The sequence below is a fragment of the Miscanthus floridulus genome, chromosome 19, assembly GCF_019320115.1.
Source record: "Miscanthus floridulus cultivar M001 chromosome 19, ASM1932011v1, whole genome shotgun sequence".
NCBI lineage: Eukaryota > Viridiplantae > Streptophyta > Magnoliopsida > Poales > Poaceae > Miscanthus > Miscanthus floridulus.
The window spans coordinates 89150362-89172510 of record NC_089598.1 but is presented as its reverse complement, the minus strand read 5'-3'; positions in this window follow the sequence as shown (position 1 = coordinate 89172510).

Genomic DNA, 22149 nt, shown 5'->3' with positions numbered 1-22149 from the left:
CAGCATCCAAACCACTCATCACAAAAGTACCAATGCAACTGCATGTATGCGCAAACATGTTGCTACCCTTATGTTGGATTTAATTTAAAGAAAGTTTTCTTTTACCTATGTTTTTGTGAGCACAAAACAATTAACAGAAATCGTTTTACTCTTTTTAGAAAGTAGCTAATTTTAGGGTGTTACAAAGGTGTTGTTGTGAGGAACAAGGCAAGACTAGTTGCAAAGGGGTTCTCTCAAGTTGAAGGTTTCGATTTTGGAGAGACCTTTTGCACCGGTTGCAAGATTAGAAGCCATCCGTATCCTTCTTGCATATGCATCACATCATGAAATGAAACTATATCAAATGGATGTGAAAAGTGCATTCTTAAATGGCTTTATTAATGAACTAGTCTATGTTGATCAACCTCCTGGGTTTGAAGACCCTAGATATCCTAATCATGTTTATAGGTTGTCCAAGGCACTATATAGGCTTAAGCAAGCCCCAAGAGCTTGGTATGAGCGCCTTCGGGACTTCCTCATTGTGAAGGGCTTCACCATTGGGAAGGTTGACCTCACACTATTCACCAAGAAGCTTGATGGGCATATCTTCATTTGTCAAGTATATATTGATGATATTATCTTTGGATCATCAAATGAAGACTCATGCAAAGAATTTGGTGAATTGATGTCAAAGGAGTTCGAGATGTCAATGATTGGTGAGCTTATATTCTTTGTTGGTTTTCAAGTCAAGCAAATGAAAGAAGGCATCTTCATCTCTCAAGAGAAATACACAAAAGATCTTCTTAAAAGATTCAAGATGGATGAATGTAAGCCAATCAAGACACCAATGCCTACCAATGGACATCTTGACCTAGATGAGGGAGGTAACCCGGTTGATCAAACACTCTACCGTTCTATGATTGGTAGCTTGTTATATTTTACCGCATCTAGGCCTGACATCATGTTTAGTGTGTGTATGTGTGCTAGATTTCAAGCTAGTCCTAAGGAAACACATTTAATTGCTGTAAAAAGAATCCTTAGGTATCTTAAGCACACACCAAGCATTGGCCTTTGGTATCCCAAAGGAGCTATATTTGAGTTAGTTGGCTATTCTGATTCGGATTATGCCGGATGCAAAGTGGATAGAAAGAGCACATCCGGAGGGTGCCATTTGCTTGGTAGATCACTTGTGTCTTGGTCCTCCAAGAAACAAAATAGTGTGGCTTTGTCCACCGCCGAGGCGGAATACATTGCGTGGGTGCTTGTTGTGCACAAATATTATACATGAAACAAACTTTGCTAGACTATGGTGTAGTTCTAGAAAAGGTACCTCTTTTGTGCGATAATGAAAGTGCGGTAAAACTTGCAAATAATCCGGTTCAACACTCTCGCACCAAGCACATAGATATCCGCCATCACTTTCTAAGAGATCATATTGCTAAAAATGATATATCACTAGAAGGTGTAAGAACCGAAGATCAATTAGCGGATATCTTCACTAAACCGCTAGATGAGGCTACATTTTGTAGATTGCGGAATGGACTCAATGTACTTGACTTTAACAACTTCACTAAAAATTGAGCTTGTGTTGTCCCTTCCATTCATTGTAATATACAACATGTTTAATTTTTGGCAATGCATATAGGGCTTGTCTAACATGGTTAAGATAACCACCAAAAAGCGTGTGAAGAAGCTTAACCTTGGATCAAACTTGACAAGCAACTAGATTTACTTACAAGTATTGCATATGCATGAATGTTGTTTTGTCGTTTTGTTCCATTTGCCCTCTTATTGCCTATTTTCTTAAAAAGAATAATAGCCTAAGGCAAAATATTTTAAAAAATATGAGGGTTTGAGAGAGGACACTCATATCAGTCCCAATTGGTGTTTATTTGGATCTTATTCAAGTTGGGACTTGATTGGGAATAGGCAGCGCGAAGGGACTTTGAAGATTTGCTGGAAAAGGTGCACTGGACGCTGCACTGGATGCTGCTATCCAGCGTCCGATCAGTTCATAGGAGGTGAACTGTAGCTGAAGGAGGGATCGGACGCTGCATTTGTGTGTCTGGTCAAGAAGGGATCCAGCGTCCGGTCGATTGAAGGAAGAACAGGCTGTACTGACTGGACCCTGCCTGTGTCCGGTCATGGACCACTAGACATGTCCGGTCGCTACCACCGGAGCGTCCGGTCAGTGGATCTCACGCGGTCTTAGGACTCTTTTCTGTTTCCTTTCTTGTCACGTTGGGGGATCTTTTTTAACCACAACCGCCGTACTCCTTTTCCTCAGATCCAGCCGAGCCCTAGCTAGCGCCGCCACTCCCGCGCCCAAGCCAACGTGCCGCCGCTGCTCACCGCGTTGCCTCAGTCCCGTGCTAAGCACCTTGCACCAACCACGCACGCCACCATGCCTCCCCTGCCAACGTTCGCCCCTGCCTCGCTCGCCACCGCACCGCCATAGAGGAGTCCGCTACCGAGCCTCTCCATGCATCCAAGCCACCGTGCACCCTCCCGTGACTCAGCGCCACCGTCGGCTTCCCAGGCACCGAGGGTCTCTCAAGGCCATTGATCCAAGCCCTAATCCTTGCCTCCTCCATCGTTGGTAAGGCCTGACCTTTGATCCAAATTCGATTTGCCTATGTGATAGATCAATTGCAATGCACTGATTTCCAATCGTATTCAGGGCTTTCGATCTACCCAAGTCGGTTCTGAGGTTCCCCCGCACGACGTCTTTTCTTTTCCTAGATCGCTGATCGTCAGGTAGCTTGCCCATCATCTCAATTTCACACCTACATTGCTTGCTTCCTAGGTCTTTCGCATCTATTAGATATATTGTATTTATTCGTATATCCATCTATTCTATCGTGCAGCGAGTCGGTGCCATTGAGGTTCTTGTGGCAGTTGGCAGTCAACTCGGAGCCAAGCTCACAAGTAAGGATCGAGGCCAAGCCTCAGGAGTGTCAGTTTGATAGTTGATCTTCACCAGCGGCAGTTCATCCTCTTGTCAGATCAGATGGCTCACACCAAGAACGTTGGTGGTGTCCCAGGTGATGATGACCAGAGGCCCCCACCTCACAAGCCTATAGGACCGAAAGGCAAAGCAACAATGCAAGTGACATCCAAGAAGCACAAGTACCCCGACACAGAGACAGCGAGAGCAGCAGCTGTTGTAGAGGCCGCAGAGCGTGTCAAGAGAGGCGGTGCCCGCAGTGGAGTCATCATAGCAGATCAGCTGGCACCAGACGCACAGGATAGACTGAGGGAGATTGAGCAACTTCATGGTAGTCCACCTGGGACTGTCATGATGGCAGGACGTCATCTGGCTATTGAGGAGCCACAGCATCAGGGGGAGTCTCAGCAGGAGCCACAGCAGTAGCCCCCACCAGTAGAGCCTCAGCCAGCTTAGGAGACTCAGGAGGGCCAGTAGGCCGAGGAGACCAAGCTGGCACCCCAGCTTCGCTACTCTGGTCATACCTGTGCTATAGTTCTAGCAAGGCCAGCTACATAGCATAGGGGTTCACGCCCACCGCCCAGACCATAGGGTCTACCTCTAGTGGTACATCTTGACTTGAGGGCCACCACAGCCAGACAGGTTCGGTAGCTGAGGTTTGTTGAGTTCGATGCGTGGTTCCCTCCGAGGAGGGATGAGAGAGCAGCTGAGGGGTTCTACATGCCGCTCTAGGAGGATTTCTATAATGCCTACCTCAACAGTGGGGCAGTGTTTAGATCTCAGAGAGTCTGCAGTTTAGAGTCTATTGTGGTAGTAGCTAGAGAGCACATCCACCCCTACTTGTCATATTTGCCGGGGCTCATAGATCTGATTGGCCGGACAGGAGTATATGTACCATCTTGGGTCCGGCAGTTTTATGCTTCACTCTACGTTGATCCGCATCACAACTTCATTCACTTTGCATTCAATGGCATAGACTACAGGGTGATGAGTTTCAGGGCTCGGGAGATACTAAGGCTATAGGATCAGCCTATCAAGTTGCATGAGGTATGCTATGGACAACAGGAGCCTCCCAGGCGTCCTCATGGAGGGATGGTGCCCCCTACAGATCTGGTGTGACATTGCTTCAAGGAACCCTTTGGTGAGGGGTCGAGTAGGAACCCTAGTGACCTAACTCCTATAGCATGAGTGCTAGAGGCCATTATCAGGAGGACACTACTTCCTAGGTTGGGATACAGGGAGGGTCTGACTCGCTTACAGCTCTAGCTCCTCAATGCCCTGATGTAGCAGATCGTGTTCGACATATGAGACCTCCTTCTATCAGAGATGGAGGATACTATTGCTGAGGGCTTCAAGGGTCATAGACAACTTCCTTATGCACATTGGGTCACATTCTTGATGCTCAAGTCTATGTAGGTCAGGACCCCTGAGATGGTTGCAGAGTACAAGGCTGCCACCATGGAGTTTTCCGTATATAACATGGCACAGAGGATCAGGCACAGCACTTCACAGGCACCAGCTCGTCCCAGTCATCGTCCAGATATTCTAGAGTCAGCAGCTCAGCAGGACGAGATCATTAGAGGCATTTCCGCCACTGAGGAGGAGCAGCTTGAGGCACAGCAGGAGATGACCAAGTCCAGTGATAGTTCAGATGATGACTATCTATCGATTCCTCAGATGCCTCCATGCAGACATGATGCAGAGGCCGGTAGTTCTAGCTTGGCTCCATCAGCACTGCAGACGGACCCCGCATTGATTGCCATCCTTGAGCGGATGCAGTAGGATCAGACACGATAGGCATAGGAGACTGCTGCCAACTTTGCACAGTCCTAGGCTCATTAGGACAAGTTCTAGAGGCAGCAGCAGCTTCTCCAGCAGTAGCAGCAGATGCATCAGCAACAGTTACTCATGCAGCAGTAGCTTATAGGATTTATGTAGCATGTAGTGACAGCACTTGGGGCCCCACTGCCATAGCCTTCGCCCCAGCTTGCTCAGCCTGCCACCACTTCGATGACTCTAGCTATACAGCCCAGTGGGCTTCAGAGTCAGGGACAGCCTCCAGCTCAGTTTGCCTCACCTACAGTTCAGGTGTCCTAGTGGTTGTCCTCACCGGTGGTTGCCCCACAGTTTACTCCATATCACACGGGTTTCTCACCGGAGCAGTCACCCTCGCTATTTGTGCCTGACACATCAGTCTCTACGAGTCTTGGAGCATCTTTCAGCGAGTTGACCAGCATGCCTACACCGCCTCATATGCATACCGCCGGTCCTTCTATAGCAGCTCCAATCGTAGTGACTACTTATAGGCTCCCCTCGTCTGTCGCCTCTTCAGATCCTACGACGGACGTACTAGCAGCTTCACAGGCAGCACCTGCCCCAGCTCAGACCTAGACCACTTCAGCGACACTTCCTGCTATAGAGGGTCAGTCTGTTCAGAGTTCAGGGTCAGATGATGATGGTGCCCAGTTCCAGCTTGCTCCACGTACTTCAACGCCCGACTCTTCCACTACAGCCCCGCTATCCGACCCTTAGGTTTTGGTGTTTGACGCCAAAGGGGGAGAGGGTTCGAGTATGTAGACTCAGGGGGAGCGTGATTTAGGGGGAGCTAGTTATCTAGTATTAGCTCATATACATTTGGAGTTTTATTTGTGTGATACACTATTACTTATGCATTCGTGTGTTTACTTTCATGCATACTATTATATATATGTGATAGTGCTATCTACGTGATTGTGATATATGACATGTGTGCTCGCTATTTTACATTATTTATATGTCATATCACTTGTGTTATGCTCATTTGCCTTTGCTTCCATGTTTATACTCCGATGCAAATGAGCTTTGTTACTCGTACTCATGCTTAATTCATATTCTTTGAGTACATTGTGTTGGCTTGGGTCATATAAGCTTGACTAACACTTTTGTTCTTATTGACAAAAGCTTATATGAACCAAGCCCATCAAAAACCTCACTCTTTCACATACTCGAGGTGGTATTGTCATCAATCACCAAAAAGGAGGAGATTGAAAGCATCTAGGCCCCTAGTTGAGTTTCGGTGATTAATGACAATACAAGATTACTATGACTAACGTGTGTTTTGCAGAGGCAATTAAGTTAGGTCATGGTAATGGAGATCGATTGGGCAATCAAAGTGGTCATGTCCCTACGATGGAAATCATTTTGGTTTTCAAAGGATGGACGACAAGGTTAAGGATGACTAGTTCTAAGTGTCGATTGCAGTTGGAGAGACACTTAGAGTAGTTTAGGACCTTGTTTTTCCTTTGGCCATACTATTAAGGGGGGTATGGACGGGTAACTTGACCTAGTTGAGTCTAGTGAGTTAGGTGTGGTGCACACTTGTTAAAACTAGCTCTAGGTAGCTCCTATGAATGCCTAAAATCCTTTGGAGCAAACTTCATTCACATATGATCGAGAGTTGGAAGTGAATGGAGGGTCAAATTCTAACCGGACGCTGGCCCCGGTGTGACCGGACGCTGGCCGCAGGGTCCGGTCAGTTTATTTGATCAGCAGTCTGCGTTCGATGCGACCGGACGCTGGAGAGGTCAAGTGATCGGACGCTGAAAGGCAGTGTCCGGTCGACTCCAGTAAGGTTCTAGAGAAGGGAATCTGCGACCGAATGCGTCCGGTCAGTACTGACCGGACCCTGAGGGTTTAGCGTCCGGTCGAATCCAGTAAGGTTCCAGTAAGGGTTTTATGCGACTAGACGTGTCCGGTCAGTGGTGACCGGACCCTGCCAGCGTCTGGTCAACTCATTTTTACTGGTTCGTGGGTTGAACTGACCGGAGCGTCCGATCAACACGACCGGAGCGTCCGGTCACCCCGTAGAAGCTCATAACGGTTCGTTTTTAGGCTGCCTTATAAATAGAAGCTTCACTCATGTGTGGAGTTACTTTTGCTCATTCCAACAGCTGAGAAACATGTTTGTGAGTGCCAAGAAGAGCAAGGTCCTAGTAAGGTGATTGAGATTTGAGAATCCAAGAGAGTAGCCTCATTAGTGAATCAAGAGTAGCCAAGTGTGCATCCATCTTCTCATTAGGCTTCGCGTGGTCAAGTGAGAGTTTGTGCTTGTTACTCTTGGTGATCACCATCACCTAGACGGCTTGGTGGTGATTGGGAGCTTGGTGATCACCCGGCGGAGCTTGTGGGTGACCCAACTCAAGTTGTGAGTGGCTTTGGGTGATTCGCCGCGACGGAGTGTCAAAGAATCAACCCGTAGAGAGCACTTGATCCTTGCACGGATCAAGGGGGAGCTACACCCTTGCGCGGGTGCTCCAACGAGGACTAGTGGGGAGTGACGACTCTCCGATACCTCGACTAAACATCGCCGCGTTCCTCTCTCTCTTTACTTTGAGCATTTACTTTGAGTATTTACTTTGAGCAATTCAATACTTATCTTTACTTTCATAGAATTGCCATGCTAGAGTAAGTTTGGAACATACATTGCAAGTCCTTTATGTGTTAGTTTGATAGAAACACTTTTCTAGGCACAAGGGGTTAATTGGGCTATCCATAGGACTTGATTGTTGCAAGAAAATTTAGAATTAGCACAATTCACCCCCCTCTTGGGCATCTTGATCCTTTCAGCTTGGAACAAAGCGCAGGCGCCTCGTTGTTGAAGTCATCAGGAGTCCTGGAGCCAATGGAGGATGCACCTCCTCTGATGGGTGTCAGAACAAGTGCCTCCTCGTGGAGGTGAAGGATGCTAAGCCGATTGGCGACGAAGTCCAAGCTTCCGAAGAGGAAGGCCTAGGATAGCTCGAAGATGGGTGGAACCCACATCCCAATAGGTAGGAGTGTGGGAAACTCCAGTGAGCCAAAGAGAGTCATATCGCTTGAACCCGACATGGCGAAGGTGGCGGAAAGGTTGGCCATCCGATGACCAAAAGCGTGAACGTACGACGTCTTCCCCACAGACGGCGCCAACTATCAGTGCTGAAAGTGACCAACACGTAAATATTTATAGTTTTGCCGTACATTGTGGTTGGATGTGGCCTAGCACTCAATGATAGAGGGTTTATACTAGATCAGGCAACATGCCCTATGTCTAGTTTGAGTCGGTCGGTGACTTTATTCCTGAGCCTAGGTGCTCGAAGTTTGCTATGGGGTTACAAATGAGAGGGAGAAAGATTGGGGTGCAATAGGCCCGGTCAGACTCTGGACTGAAGGGCCATGTCGGGGACCTAATACCAGGGTATCCAATGAGGTGGAACTAATAACCATCGAATGTTGATGCTTCCGGTCAGACAAGAACGCTACTACACTTCTTGCCCGAATAATGTAAGCTTGGTTCTACCTCGCCCGACCCCTAAGGGCCAGACTCTGCCTTGCCTGACCCCTGAGGGCTAGACTCCACCTCGTCTGATAGCTAAGGGCTAGCTCTACCTCACCCAACATCTAAGGGCTGGCTCCACCTCGCCCGACGTCCGAGGGCAGGCTCCACCTCGCCCGACATCTGAGGGATCGCTCCGCCTCACCCGACATCTGAGGGATGGCTCTACCTTGTTCGACGTCTAAGGGCTAGTTCCGCCTCACCCAATTGCTGGGGGCAGGCTCCGCCTTGCCCGACGACTACACCCTGCTCCTTCATAATGACGAGCACAGGGTACGACAGGACATTCGAGTCAACCACAGTACCAAGGACCATGCCCTGCATGCCTATAGGAAGGTACCGTCAGGATACAATGGTACGGGCGCTTTAAGCCCTTTCTGACCTAACAAAGCCTAAACAATGCTGTAGGCGCCAACTTTTGTCCTGCAGTGTTGTCGGCGCCACCATCAGCCCACGAGCGCGGATACTAACACAGGCATACGACAACCACTATAATCCAAGGAGGAACTCACATCATCTACAGTAACAACATATAGTCATTTCCCTGTCTACTCCCCGTAGAGTCATAGCTTGGTGCCCTGACACACCACACCGTCTGCTAGGGGAGGATGGGACATGACCATTCGCTGAGACAAAGCCAGAGCCTAGCCCTATCAGGATCAACAAAACATGCTATCCCTGGTGTGGTCTGCCTTGTTAGCAGGGCAGGCACAAGAGAAAAGGAAGACCCGACACCCTCGAAGGACCTTCTCTACCTTTGTTTTTTCCCTCTTTCTCCCATCTGTAACCATTGCTCCCCCTTGTTCTATAAAAGGGAGGGCAGGATGCCCCACTAGAAAAGAAGGAACAATTCGACTTACAACACACAGTCAAGCAACAACTGCGCTCTTGGTGTCCTTTCGACCTTTCCATCAGAGACTTGGGACCTGTCCCTCTCACGACCGCTTGTACCCCGTACTATGAACCTTTTTTGGTATTAATAACATGAGCAGTAGCAAACTAGATGTAGGGACATTCTTCCCAAACTAGTATAAACCTTATGTCCTTTAGTACACCATCCAAGCCTAACGTGCAATAATTATAAATTTACTAGTTGGTGTTTGTTCGAAATACCGACAGTTGGCATGCCAGGTAGGGGCCTTTGTGCATTCCAAATCAAGCCTCAGATGGCTAGCCACGCAATCAGTTGGGTCTCGGGAGCACACGTGCGTTTCGGTGACCTGGACTTCATCATCACGGTGGGAGGATAGTTGGCGTTGGCCCATGCTGCCATCCAATCTCTCCCCTCCATCGGCTTCAACTATAGGAGGCTTGAGCTCTAGCCCAGCATCTCCCCTGGACCCCTGCCATCTAGGGAGGACCCATGCCACCTCACCCTCTCTCTAAAACACTCTGCGTGGAGCACCCCGATGGCGCTCCTGTTCGGTCTCCACAACACCGCGGTGACCGTTGATCACCTTGTGGCACAACACACGATCCTGTCCCCTGTGACCAACGAGTTTGTGGGGATGATCGAAAGCATCACAGAATCCCTCCATAGCATCCTCGTGGAGGGGCTAGGGTCGGACTCTAGCTCTGACTCTAATAGGGGGAGCCATCACCCCTCTCAGGAATGTTTCATGGAGGGTACCCCCGAGGGACACGTCGAGAGCATCTCCGTGGAGGAGGCTACCCCAGCAGGCAATGCTAGTGACAGAACCGAAGGGGGGATGGTGACCACACCTCGCATAGGGGTGGAGCAGCTAAGAGCCCAAAAGTGGGAGATCGATGAAGCCAGACTCGTGCTTGTGCAGGAATACGTGGAGGTCGATCGGGAGATCGAACGTCGTGGAGACGGTGGGCATGCACGAGCCGTGGCCCATGACGTGAATCGAAGGATCATCATCGATGATAAAATGCTTCCTCACTTCGCTCAGGCAAGCTAGAACATCGCCGCCACAATGGCCTTGCTCCATGGCCTTCTAGAGGCCGCAACGCCCGAGGATCGTGGGTCTCACCACGAAATTCGCACACTACTTGAGCGTGCGGTGGCATAGCAGGCAGAAAGCTCGTTGTCTCAGTGACGCAAGCTTGACACCAGCTAGCATACACCCTTGGTGTGCATTGCCAGGGACGCATTAGTCCACCAAGCAACAGAAGGCGGTAGGCAGCACGCTACGATCCTGATACATCAATGTCTCGGCCACAACCATGACACACGCAGCACCCTCGATGCCTGTAGACGCACCTACAGTGACCCAAGGGAAGGAGCCCGCCGCGGCTATCATCCTCATCATGATAGATGCTACGATAGTAGCGAGGACTAGAACCCAAGTCCCGGTCTACCAGGCCCTTAGGCCTTTAGCCGGCACATCCTCAACGCTACTTTCCCGCCAAGGTATCGACCACCTACCAATATCCCTAAGTACTTTGGGAGACAAACCCCGAACTTTGGCTCATAGACTATCAGCTTGCCTATCAAGCCGGTGGTGCGGATAATGACAATTTCATTATCCACAACCTTCCACTGTTCTTGGCTGATTCGGCATGAGCATGGTTGGAGCACCTGCTGTCCAACGCAATCTAGAGTTGGGTGGATTTGAAGGAGATCTTTGTGGGAAACTTCTAGGGAATATACAAGCGCCCTAGGAACCCATGGGACCTCAAGATCTGCCATCAGAAGGCCGGTGAGACCCTCCACGGGTACATCTGGTGCTTCTCCTGACAGTGCAACAAGCTCCCTAACGTCACCGATGTCGACGTGATTGGAGCCTTCCTATCTAGGATGACTTGTGAGTCTTTGGTTCATAAGCTAGGACGCAAGGGTCTGTGAACCACCAAGGAACTCCTAGAAATCACCACCAGCCATGCTTTAGGAGAAGAGGTGGTCAGAGTGATCTCTGATCGCCTTGAGGGCAAGGCAAGGCGGGATGAGGGTGCCGGTGAAGGCAACTCCAATCATTCCGCCAAAAGGATGAATAAGAAGCAACAACGCAAGGACTCGCTCATGACTGCTACTGATCGCAAGGGTGGTCGGAAGCCCACGGAGGGCACTCCAAACCACTTTGAAAAATTACTCGAGTGACCGTGCCCGAACCACGCCTTTCCTGTTATGCATCTACTCAAGGACTGCAGCCTCATGTGGTGGTTCCTATTTGAAGGCTCCAACAAGGGAGAGTAGGGGAAAGACCCTCCCCCCACTACGGATGATGCTGAGGAGAAGGACGATGACTTTCCAACACCGGACGACTTCCTTATAATCTTTGGGGATCAGCGGCCTATGACTCCAAACACCGTCAGAAGGTCGCACGCCACGAAGTCTACACGGCCCAACTAGCCATACGTCCCTTCCTTCGGTGGTTGCAGTCCGCCATAACCTTTGATCGGACCGACCATCTAGATACCGTCCCCCACCCAGGGAGATATCCACTTGTGGTCGACCCGATCATCGGCCCAAAGCGACTCACCAAAGTACTGATGGATGGAGGTAGTGGCCTCAACATCATGTATGCCAAGATGCTCGACATGATGGGTGTCGACCGGATGCGCCTTTGCCTAACCCGAGCGCCTTTCCACGGCATCGTGCCTAGGAAGTAGGCCATGCCACTCGACCAGATCGATCTGCCTGTTACCTTTGGGGATTAGTTCAATTACAAGACTGAGATCCTTACCTTCGAGGTGGTTGGGTTCCCTGGAACCTTCCACACCGTCTTGGGATGTCCATGCTACGCAAAGTTCATGGCCATCCCCAACTATACATACCTCAAGCTGAAGATGTTGGCCCCCTAAGGGGTCATCACCGTCAGCACCTCCTTCCAGCGTGCCTATGAGTGCGAGGTCGAGTGCTGTGGCCACGCCACGACAGTTGTCGCCTCTAGGGAATTCCTCGCCCTTAGGGAGGAGGTCACCGAAGAAGTGCTCGATGCAAAGAAGTCGACCAGGTCATTCGAATCGACAGAGGGCTCCAAGGAGATCCTCATAGATCCTAGCATCTCCAAGGGTAAAATGGTACGCATTGGTACCACACTTTCCTCCAAATAGGAAAGCGCGCTCGTTGACTTCCTCCACGACAACAAAGACATCTTTATGTGGAAACCCTCAGATATGCTAGGCATTTCGAGGGAGGCCACTGAGCATACCATGAAAATCCATCTAGGCTCCAAGTCGGTGAAGCAATGCCTGCATCGCTTCGACGAGGAGAATCATAGGGCCATCGATGAAGAGATAGCCAAACTCTCGATGACTAGATTCATCAGGGAAGTATACCCCCCAGAGTGGTTAGCTAATCCCATTCTTGTACGAAAGAAGAGCGGGAAATGGAGGATGTTTGTTGACTATACGGGCCTCAACAAGGCGTGCCCAAAGGATCCGTTCCCTTTGCCACGCATAGACCAAATAGTCGGCTCTACCTCGGGGTGCGAAACTCTCTGCTTCCTTGATACGTACTCTGGCTACCATTAAATCGCGATGAAAGAGTCCGACCAGCATGCGACATCTTTCATCACCCCTTTGGATCGTTCTGCTACGTCTCGATGTTGTTCGGTTTGAAGAATGCTAGGGCTATGTACCAGCGTTGTATGCTCAAATGCTTCAGGGACCTCATCGGGCAGACCATTGAGGCCTACATTGATGACATCGTAGTTAAGTCCAAACGGGTTGACCACCTCGTTGCCGATCTTGAGCAAACCTTTGCGAAACTCTGGGCGAATGGCATCAAATTCAATCCTGAGAAGTGTGTTTTTGGGGTCCCGAGGGACATGCTGCTTGGCTTCATCATCTTCGAGCATGGCATTGAAGCCAACCCAGAGAAGATTTTAGCCATCACAAGGATGGGCCCGATTCAGAACATAAAGGGGGGTCTAGCGAATCATAGGGTGCCTCGCCACCCTCAGCTAATTCATTTCACGCCTCAGCGAACGAGGCCTCCCCCTTTATCGACTCTTGAAGAAAGCCGACCACTTCAAGTGGATGTCCGAGGCCCAGGAGGCACTTGACCTGGTCAAACTTCTTTTGACAAGGCCCCTGATCCTAGTTCCTCCAAGCGACGGAGAATCCCTCCTGCTATACATAGCGGCCACCATGCAAGTGGTCAGTGTCGCCCTAGTAGTAGAGCGGGAGGAAGAGGGGCACGCCCTCAATGTTGGTTGTCAACCAAGTCATGATGGAGTTGAGCTACCATGACACCAAGATGGCTACGTACTGCTAAGAAGTCCGACGGCTGGAGGACAAATTCAACGGCCTCGAACTCAATCACATCCCAAGGCGCCTTAATGAGGTGGCCAACGTGCTTGCAAAAGCAGTGTTCGATTGAGAGCCGATGCCAATGGGTGTCTTCGCCACTGACCAACACAAGCCCTCGATATGCTATAAAGGGTCGGAATGGGCCAATGACGGTCCGTCCCATCCGGCCCTGGGGGCTGACCAACTGATGGCTCTGTTTGGCCCTGAGGTCATGGAGCTTGAAGATGATCTAGCCACAAAGCCTGACCCTCTAGATGACTGGAGAACACTCTACCTCGACTACCTCCTTTGTGACACTCTGCCGACAAACAAGACAGAAGCTCGATGGCCCGCACGTCGCGCCAAGTCCTTCATTCTTGTAGAGGGTGAACTCTACAAGCGAAGCCACACCAGGATCCTACAGCTCTATATCCCCATCAAATAGGGAAGCTTCTGCTGAGCGATATCCATGGAGGGGTCTGCGGTCACCACACCACACCTAAAACCTTGGTTGGGAACGCATTCCAATAGGGCTTCTAATGGAGCTCTACTATAGCCGACGTCGAGCAGATTGTACGCACCTGCGAAGGATGCCAGTACTACGCTTGGCAAATTCACCTCTTAGCCCAAGTACTCTAGATGATCAACATCACATGGTCCTTCATGGTCTAGGGGCTTGATCTGGTTGGGTCTCTCAAGAAGGCACCCAAGGGTTACGCCCACTTGCTTGTCACCATACAACAAGTTCACAAAATGGATCAAATCTCAGCCGATCTCTGTGATCAAGTCTGAGCAAGCCATGTTGTTCTTCCTTGAAATCATCTATCATTTTGGAGTACCAAACTCCATCATCATGGATAATGGCACACAGTTCACCGGCAAGAAATTCCTTCGATCCTACAATGAACAACACATCTAGGTCAATTGGGCCGCTGTCGCGCACCCCCAAATGAACAGGCAGGTCGAGCATGCAAACGGCATGCTCCTATAGGGCCTCAAGCCTAGGATCTTCAACCGGTTGAACAAGTTTAGCGCACGCTGGGTCACCGAGCTCCCTGCGGTGCTCTAGAGCCTGAGGACAACTCCTAGTCGGGCCACTGGCTACACGCCTTTCTTCATGGTCTACGGTTTTGAGGTCGTCCTCCCAACTGACCTCGACTATGGAGATTGTCATCAATCACCAAAAAGGAGGACATTGTAAGGAAAATGGACCCTAGACCCATTTACTTTGGATTTTGGTGTTTGATGACCAACACAACTAAATTGGACTAATGAATTTGCAAGTGATTGTTTTGTAGTTCAATAGGATGCAAGACATGACTTGGACAAAGGTGATGTGATGATCCGATAATAAACACCTCAAGCAAGACCTTAGGAGCACAAGAGAAGATCTAAGATATTTAAGCAAAGTCCAAGCATGAAGATAGGAATCAAGCTGTACGCAAGATCACGAAGAAACGAGCTCACGGAGGTGACCAGACACTGGACCAGACGCTAGAAGAAAGTGATCGGACGCTCCGATCAGTGGCTCGACAATAGCAGACGTTCGCAGCAATGACCAGATGCTGAACAAGTGAATCAACCGGACACACCAATGGCACTGTCCACCAGTCTGCCACCACACTCAGCAAGTGACCGGATGCTGGCGGCAAACCGACCGGACATAGGGCAGCTTCGTTCGATCAAGTACAGAGAAGTTCTAGAGCGGCGAACTTGTGACCAGACACGTCCGGTGGCAAGTGACCGGATGCTGGCAGCGTCTGATCAGTTGTTTGTGGCTCCAATGGTCGGGACGACTGGACGCGTCCAGTCAGGACATGATCAACATTCGGTCAGTAGCAGAAAAGCAGGATTTTGTCCCCAACAGCTACTTTCTCAGTGGGGCTTATAAATACAACCCCCAACTAGCCAAATGAGGGGTGTGGAGCTGAGGAAACATATCAAGGGTGTTGATACACCATTTTAGTGATCTCCACTTGCATAGTGCTTAGTGATTCATTAGGTGATTAGCGTAGGTGCTTTGCGAAGTGCTTAGGTTGATTAGACCACCACTTATGCGCTTGCTCTAGGTTTAGGCCTAGTGTTTAGTGAGGTTTCCATACCTCTTACCAATCGGTGCTTGTGAGCACCATTGTTGTACATCGGAGGGGCTTGTAGTCTTGTGAGATCACACCAACCACGTTTGTGGTGTGGGCGCCACCATGTTCCAGAGGGAACAAGGTCCATAGTGTTTCGGTCGGAAGCTTGATAGTGAAGATGGCGGGGAGCATCCAGGAGAGGCTTGTCAGAAGGCACGTCAGAGACCCACTTGCACATAGGGAAAGCCCGAGGCTATCCATGGAGTTACCCAACTAGGAGCTTGGCCCTTGCGAGGGATTCCTTGCGAGGGGCTCCAACGAGGACTAGGGGGAAGCTTGCTCGCTTCTCGATACCTTGGTAAAAATACTGAAGTTGTCGACAGGAGTTTGCATATCTCTACCTTGCTCTTTAGCTTCCACATTTACATTGATTGTATTACTCCTTCTGCGATAGAGATAGAAACACACTAGTAAAACTATTGTTGCACATTTAGATAGTTTATCTTTTGCATAGGTTTTTGCTAAGGTTAGCAAAAGAGGCCACATTTTAGAAGTAGATTTTTAAGTTGCCTAATTCACCCCCCTCTTAGGTGTTACGGTCCCCTACACATACGACAAACAGGGAGCCAAGGCATCCCACCAAGATGCCATGGACCAGCTAGACGAAGCCTGCAATGTCACCCTCCTTCGCTTAGCCAAGTACCAGCAAGCGCTGCGTCGGTACCATAGCCGATGTGTGCGGGACCGAGCCTTCAACGTCGGGGACCTGGTTCTCTGCCTCGTGCAGAGTAACAAGGGCCGCCACAAGCTCTCCCCACCTTGGGAGGGGCCATATGTCATCGCGGAAGTACTCCGGCTAGACGCCTACAAGTTGAAAACCATCGATGGAGAGGTCTTCACCAACGCCTAGAATATTGAGCAGCTATGTCATTTTTACCCTTAAATAAACACATAGCTTATCTTGTCAGTTTTTGTCATAAAAAATCCCTGATCTTTAGTGACATCCGACCCCTGCAAAGTGCAAGGGGTTGGACCTCACTCGAGGGCTGATATAAGTACGTTTATCTTGCAAACATTCTGTGTGATTTCCATCTTTTCTCATGGCAAGTCCTAAGGGCTAGGATTTCGGGAACAAAATCTGAGTATAACTGGTAGGACTGTGGGAAACCCACGCCCCAACGGCTATGACCTCCTTGCTCACCAGCATGATCAGAATTGGCTCACCCGCACTCTGAGTTTTTTATGACCTTAACTATGGGAAGGGTCGGAAGGCACCAAACCACTTTTACAAAAAGAGGGAGAAAAGCTAAAAAACTATTTGTCGTAACGAAAATTGAAAACTTCATTTTTTGCACAAACTCATCGTTTACAAAGTGATTTCATCACAAAAAGGTCTGATGTATTCATAAATACAAAAGACTGTTCACCCGGGGGCTCCCCCATAACTTATTCGATTACAATTTTTGACCAGTTCTACTATGAGTACTACTACAATCACCACGCCACGCTCTCCATCGGTGACGTTGAAAGGATCAAGATGCCCAAGAGGGGGGGTGAATTGGGCTAATTCGAAATTCTCTTGCAATAAACAAATCCTACGGATAGCCCAATTAACCCCTTGTGCCTAGAAAAGTATTTCTATCAAACTAATGCACAACGAACTCACCACCTATGTTCCAACCTTACTCAAGCAAGCAATTCTATGGATGTAAAACAAGTATTGAATTGCTTAAAGTAAATACTCAAAGTAAGTGCTCAAAGTAAATAGGGAGAGAAAGGAACGCGGCGATGTTTTGCCGAGGTATCGAAGAGTCGCCACTCTCCACTAGTCCTCGTTGGAGCACCCGCGCAAGGGTGTAGCTCCCCCTTGATCCGCGCAAGGATCAAGTGCTCTTTACGGGTTGATTCTTCAACACTCCGTCGCGGCGAATCACCCAAAGCCGCTCACAACTTTGAGTCGGGTCACCCACAAGCTCCGCCGGGTGAACACCAAACTCCCAATCACCACCAAGCCGTCTAGGTGATGGCGATCACCAAGAGTAACAAGCACGAACTCTCACTTGACCACGCGAAGCCTAATGAGACGATGGATGCACACTTTGCTACTCTTGATTTGCTAGTGAGGCTACTCTCTTGGATTCTCAAATCACAAACACCTCACTAGGACCTTGCTCTTCTTGGCACTCACAAACGTGTTTCTCAGCTGTTGGAATGAGCAAAAGTCACTCCACTCACGAGTGGAGCTTCTATTTATAAGGCAGCCTGAAAAACTATCCGTTATGAGCTTCTGCGGGGTGACCGGACGCTCCGGTCGTGATGACCGGACGCTCCGGTCAGTTCTACCCGCGAACCAGTATTTAAAGAGTCGACCAGACGCTGGCAGGGTCCGGTCAGCACTGACCGGACGCGTCCGGTCGCATAAAACCCTTACTGGAACCTTACTGGACTCGACCGGACGCTGAACCCTCAGGGTCCGGTCGCACTGACCGGACGCGTCCGGTCACACTTTTCCAAGTCTAGACCCTTACTGGAGTCGACCGGACGCTAGCTCTCAGCGTCCGGTCACACGACCCTCCAGCGTCCGGTCACAACAGACTTAACCACCTCAGTCAAACGAACTGACCGGACCCTGCGGCCAGCGTCCGGTCGCACCGGAGCCAGCGTCCGGTCAGTGTTTGACCCTCCATTCACTTTCAACTTTCGAACATATGTGAATGAAGTTTGCTCCAAAGGATCTTAGGCATTCATAGGAGCTACCTAGAGCTAGTTTTAACAAGTGTGCACCACACCTAACTCACTAGACTCAACTAGGTCAAGCTACCCGTTCATACCCCCCTTCATAGTACGGCCAAAGGAAAAAAACAAAGTCCTAAACTACTCTAAGTGTCTCTCCAACTCCAATCGACACTTAGAACTAGTTATCCTTAACCTTGTCGTCCATCCTCTGAAAACCGAAACGATTTCCATCGTAGGGGCATGACAACCTCGATTGCCCAATCGATCTCCATTACCATGACCTAACTTAATTGCCTCTGCAAAACACACGTTAGTCATAGTAATCTTGTATTGACATTAATCACCGAAATCCAACTAGGGGCCTAGATGCTTTCAATCTCCCCCTTTTTGGTGATTGATGACAATACCACCTCGAGTATGTTATGGAGTGAGGTTTTTGACGGGCTTGGTTCATATAAGCTTTTGTCAATAAGAACAAAAGAGTTAGTCAAGCTTATATGACCCAAGCCAACACAATGTACTCAAAGGATATGAATTAAGCATGAGTACTAATTACAAAGCTCATTTGCTTCGAAGTATAACCGCGGAAGCAAAGGGCAAATGAGCATTACTCAAGTGATATGACATATAGATAAAGCAAAGTAGGAATCACACATGTCAAATATCACAATCACGTAGATAGCACTATCACATATATATAATAGTATGCATGAAAGTAAACACACGAATGCATAAGTAATAGTGTATCACACAAATAAAACTCCAAATGTATATAAAAAGCTAATACTAGATAACTAGCTCCCCCTAAAACTCGCTCCCCCTAAGTCTACATACTCAAACCCTAATGCATAAGTAATAGTGTATCACACAAATAAAACTCCAAATGTATATAAAAAGCTAATACTAGATAACTAGCTCCCCCTAAAACTCGCTCCCCCTAAGTCTACATACTCAAACCCTCTCCCCCTTTGGCGTCAAACACCAAAACCTAAGGGTCGGACGGCGGGGCTGCAGCGGACGAGTCGGGCGCTGAAGTACGTGGAGCAAGATGGAACTGGGCGCCATCATCATCAGATCCTGAGCTCTGAACTGACTGACCCTCTGAAGCAGGAAGTGTCGCTGAAGCGGTCTGGGTCTGAGCTGGGGCTGGTGCTGCCTGTGACGCTGCAAGTAAGTCTGTCGTAGGATCTGACGAGGCGACAGACGAGGGGAGCCTCTGAGTGGTCATGATAGCTGGAGCTGCTGTAGACGGACCGGCAGTATGCATGTGAGGCGGAGTAGGCATGCCGGTCAACTCGCTGAATGATGCTCCAAGACTCCTGGAGACTGACGACTCAGGCACGAACAGCGAGGAAGACTGCTCTGGTGTAAAGCCCGTCTGAAAGGGCGTGAACTGCGGGGCAACACCCGGTGAGGCTAACCACTGGGACACCTGTACTGGAGGTGACGTGAACTGAACTGGAGGCTGTCCCTGACTCTGAAGCCCGATGGGCTGTACTGCTGGAGTCGTCGAAGTGGTAGGAGGCTGTGCAAGCTGGGGCGAAGGCTGTGGCATTGGGACCCCAATAGCTGTCACTACATGCTGCATGAATCCCATGAGCTGCTGCTGCATTAGTAGCTGCTGGTGCTGAAGGAGCTGCTGCTGCCGCTGGAACTCGTCCTGACGAGCCTGAAACTGTGCGAAGTTGGCAGCTGTCTCCTGTGCCTGTCGTGTCTGATCCTGCTGCATCCGCTCAAGAATAGCAATGAGAGCGGGGTCTGTCTGTGGAGCAGGTGGAGCAGAACTGGAGCTACCGGCCTCTGCATCGTGTCTGCGTGGAGGCATCTGAGGTATAGGCTGGTAGTCGTCGTCGGAGCTATCACTGTACTCGCTCACCTCCTGCTGTGCCTCTAGCTCCGCCTCCTCAGTAGCTGCAATCCCTCTGATGATCTCATCCTGCTGAGCTGCAGACTCTGGCACGTCGGGGCGACGGCTAGGCTGACTGGGTGCCTGAGGAGTGGCGTGTCTGATCCACTGTGACAGGTTGTAAGCTGGGAACTCTGTGGTGGCACCTGTATACTCATCCATCATGCCAGGGGGCTTATCCATCACAACTCTGCGAATAAGGAAGGTGATCCAGTGAGCATAGGGAAGCTGCCTGCGACCCTTGAATCCCTCAGCTATAGTATCCTCCATCTCAGAAAGAAGGAGGTCCCAGATGTCAAACACTGTCATCTGCATGATGGCATTGAGAAGCCAGAGCTGTAAGCGAGTCAGGCCCTCCCTGTATCCCAACCTGGGAAGCAGTGTCCTCCTGATGATGGCCTCTAGTATCCTCGCTGTAGGAGTCAAGTCACTGGGGTTCCTGCTCGACCCCTCACCAAACGGCTCCTTGAAGCAATGCCTCACTAAGTCTGTAGGGGGCACCAACCCTCCATGGGGACGCCTGGGAGGTCCCTGCTGTCCATAGCAAACCTCATGCATCTTTATGGGTTGCTCCTGTAGTCTCAGTATCTCCCTGGCTCTGCCACTAGTCACTCTATGGTCTTTGCCGTTGAAGGCAAAGTGAATGAATCTGTGATGAGGATCAACATAGAGCGAGGCATAAAACTGACGGACCCAAGATGGTACATATATCCCCGTCCGTCCAATCAGATCTGACAGTCCTGGCAAATATGACAAGTATTGCCGAATGCCCTCTCCGGCTGCTGCCATAATGGACTCTATCTGACAGACCCTCTGTGATCTGAACACTGCCCCACTGTTAAGATATGCATTGTAGAAATCCTCATGCAGTGGCGTGTAGAACCCCTCAGCTGCTCTCTCATCCCTCCTCGGAGGAAACCAGATCTCGAACTCAACAAACCGCAGCTGCTGAACCTGCCTGGCTGTAGCGGCCCTCAAGTCGAGGTGTACCACTGGAGGCGGACCCTCTGGTCTGGGCGGGGGACGTGAACCCCTGCGCCGTGTAACTGGCCTCGGTGGAACTGTAGCACTGGTACGACTCGAGCGGCGTAGCTGAGGTGCCGGCTCGGTCTCCTGACTCTCCTGAGCCTCCTGGGCTGGCTGAGGCTCTGCTGGTGGGGGCTGCTGCTGTGCTGACGGACCCTCCTCAATGGCAACCCGTCGTCCTGCCAACGTGGCAGTCCCAGCTGGACTACCATGACGACGCTCAGCCTCCTCAATCGCAGCTCTGAGTGCGGGTGAAACTGGCTGATCTGCAATAACAACTCCGCTGCGGGTACCACCTCTCTCTGCACGCTCTGCGGCCTCTGCAACAGCTGCTGCTCTCGCTGTCTCGGCGTCGGGGTACTTGCGCTTCTTGGATGTTACTTGCTTGGTTGACTTGCCCTTGGATCCGGCTGGCTGACGAGGCGGGGGCCTCCGATCATCATCGCCTGGGCCACCACCAACATTCTTGGTGCGAGCCATCTGAGCTGACAAGATGGTGAACTGCCGCTGATGAAGATCAACTGTCAATACTGCTGCTTTCGAGGCTTGGCCTCGATCCTTACTCGCGAGCTTGGCTCCGAGTTTGCTGCCAACTGCCAGACGAAACACAACGGAACCGACTCGCTGCACGATGGAATAGATGGATATACAAATAAATACAATATATCTAATAGATGCGAAATCCTAATAGAGAAAGCAATGTAGATGCGAAATTGAATCGTATGGCTTTCTACCTGACGAAACTCGAACCGAGAAGAGGTAAGATATCACGCGGGGGATTCTCGGAACTGGGCTAGGGTTATGTCAAATGCCCTGAATGCAATGGGGAATCAGTGCGATTAGAGTTTGATCTAGGTCACAATTTGAGATCAGTATTGAAGCACAAGATTTTGCCTTACCAACCAGTGAGAGGATCGGGCAAGAGCGG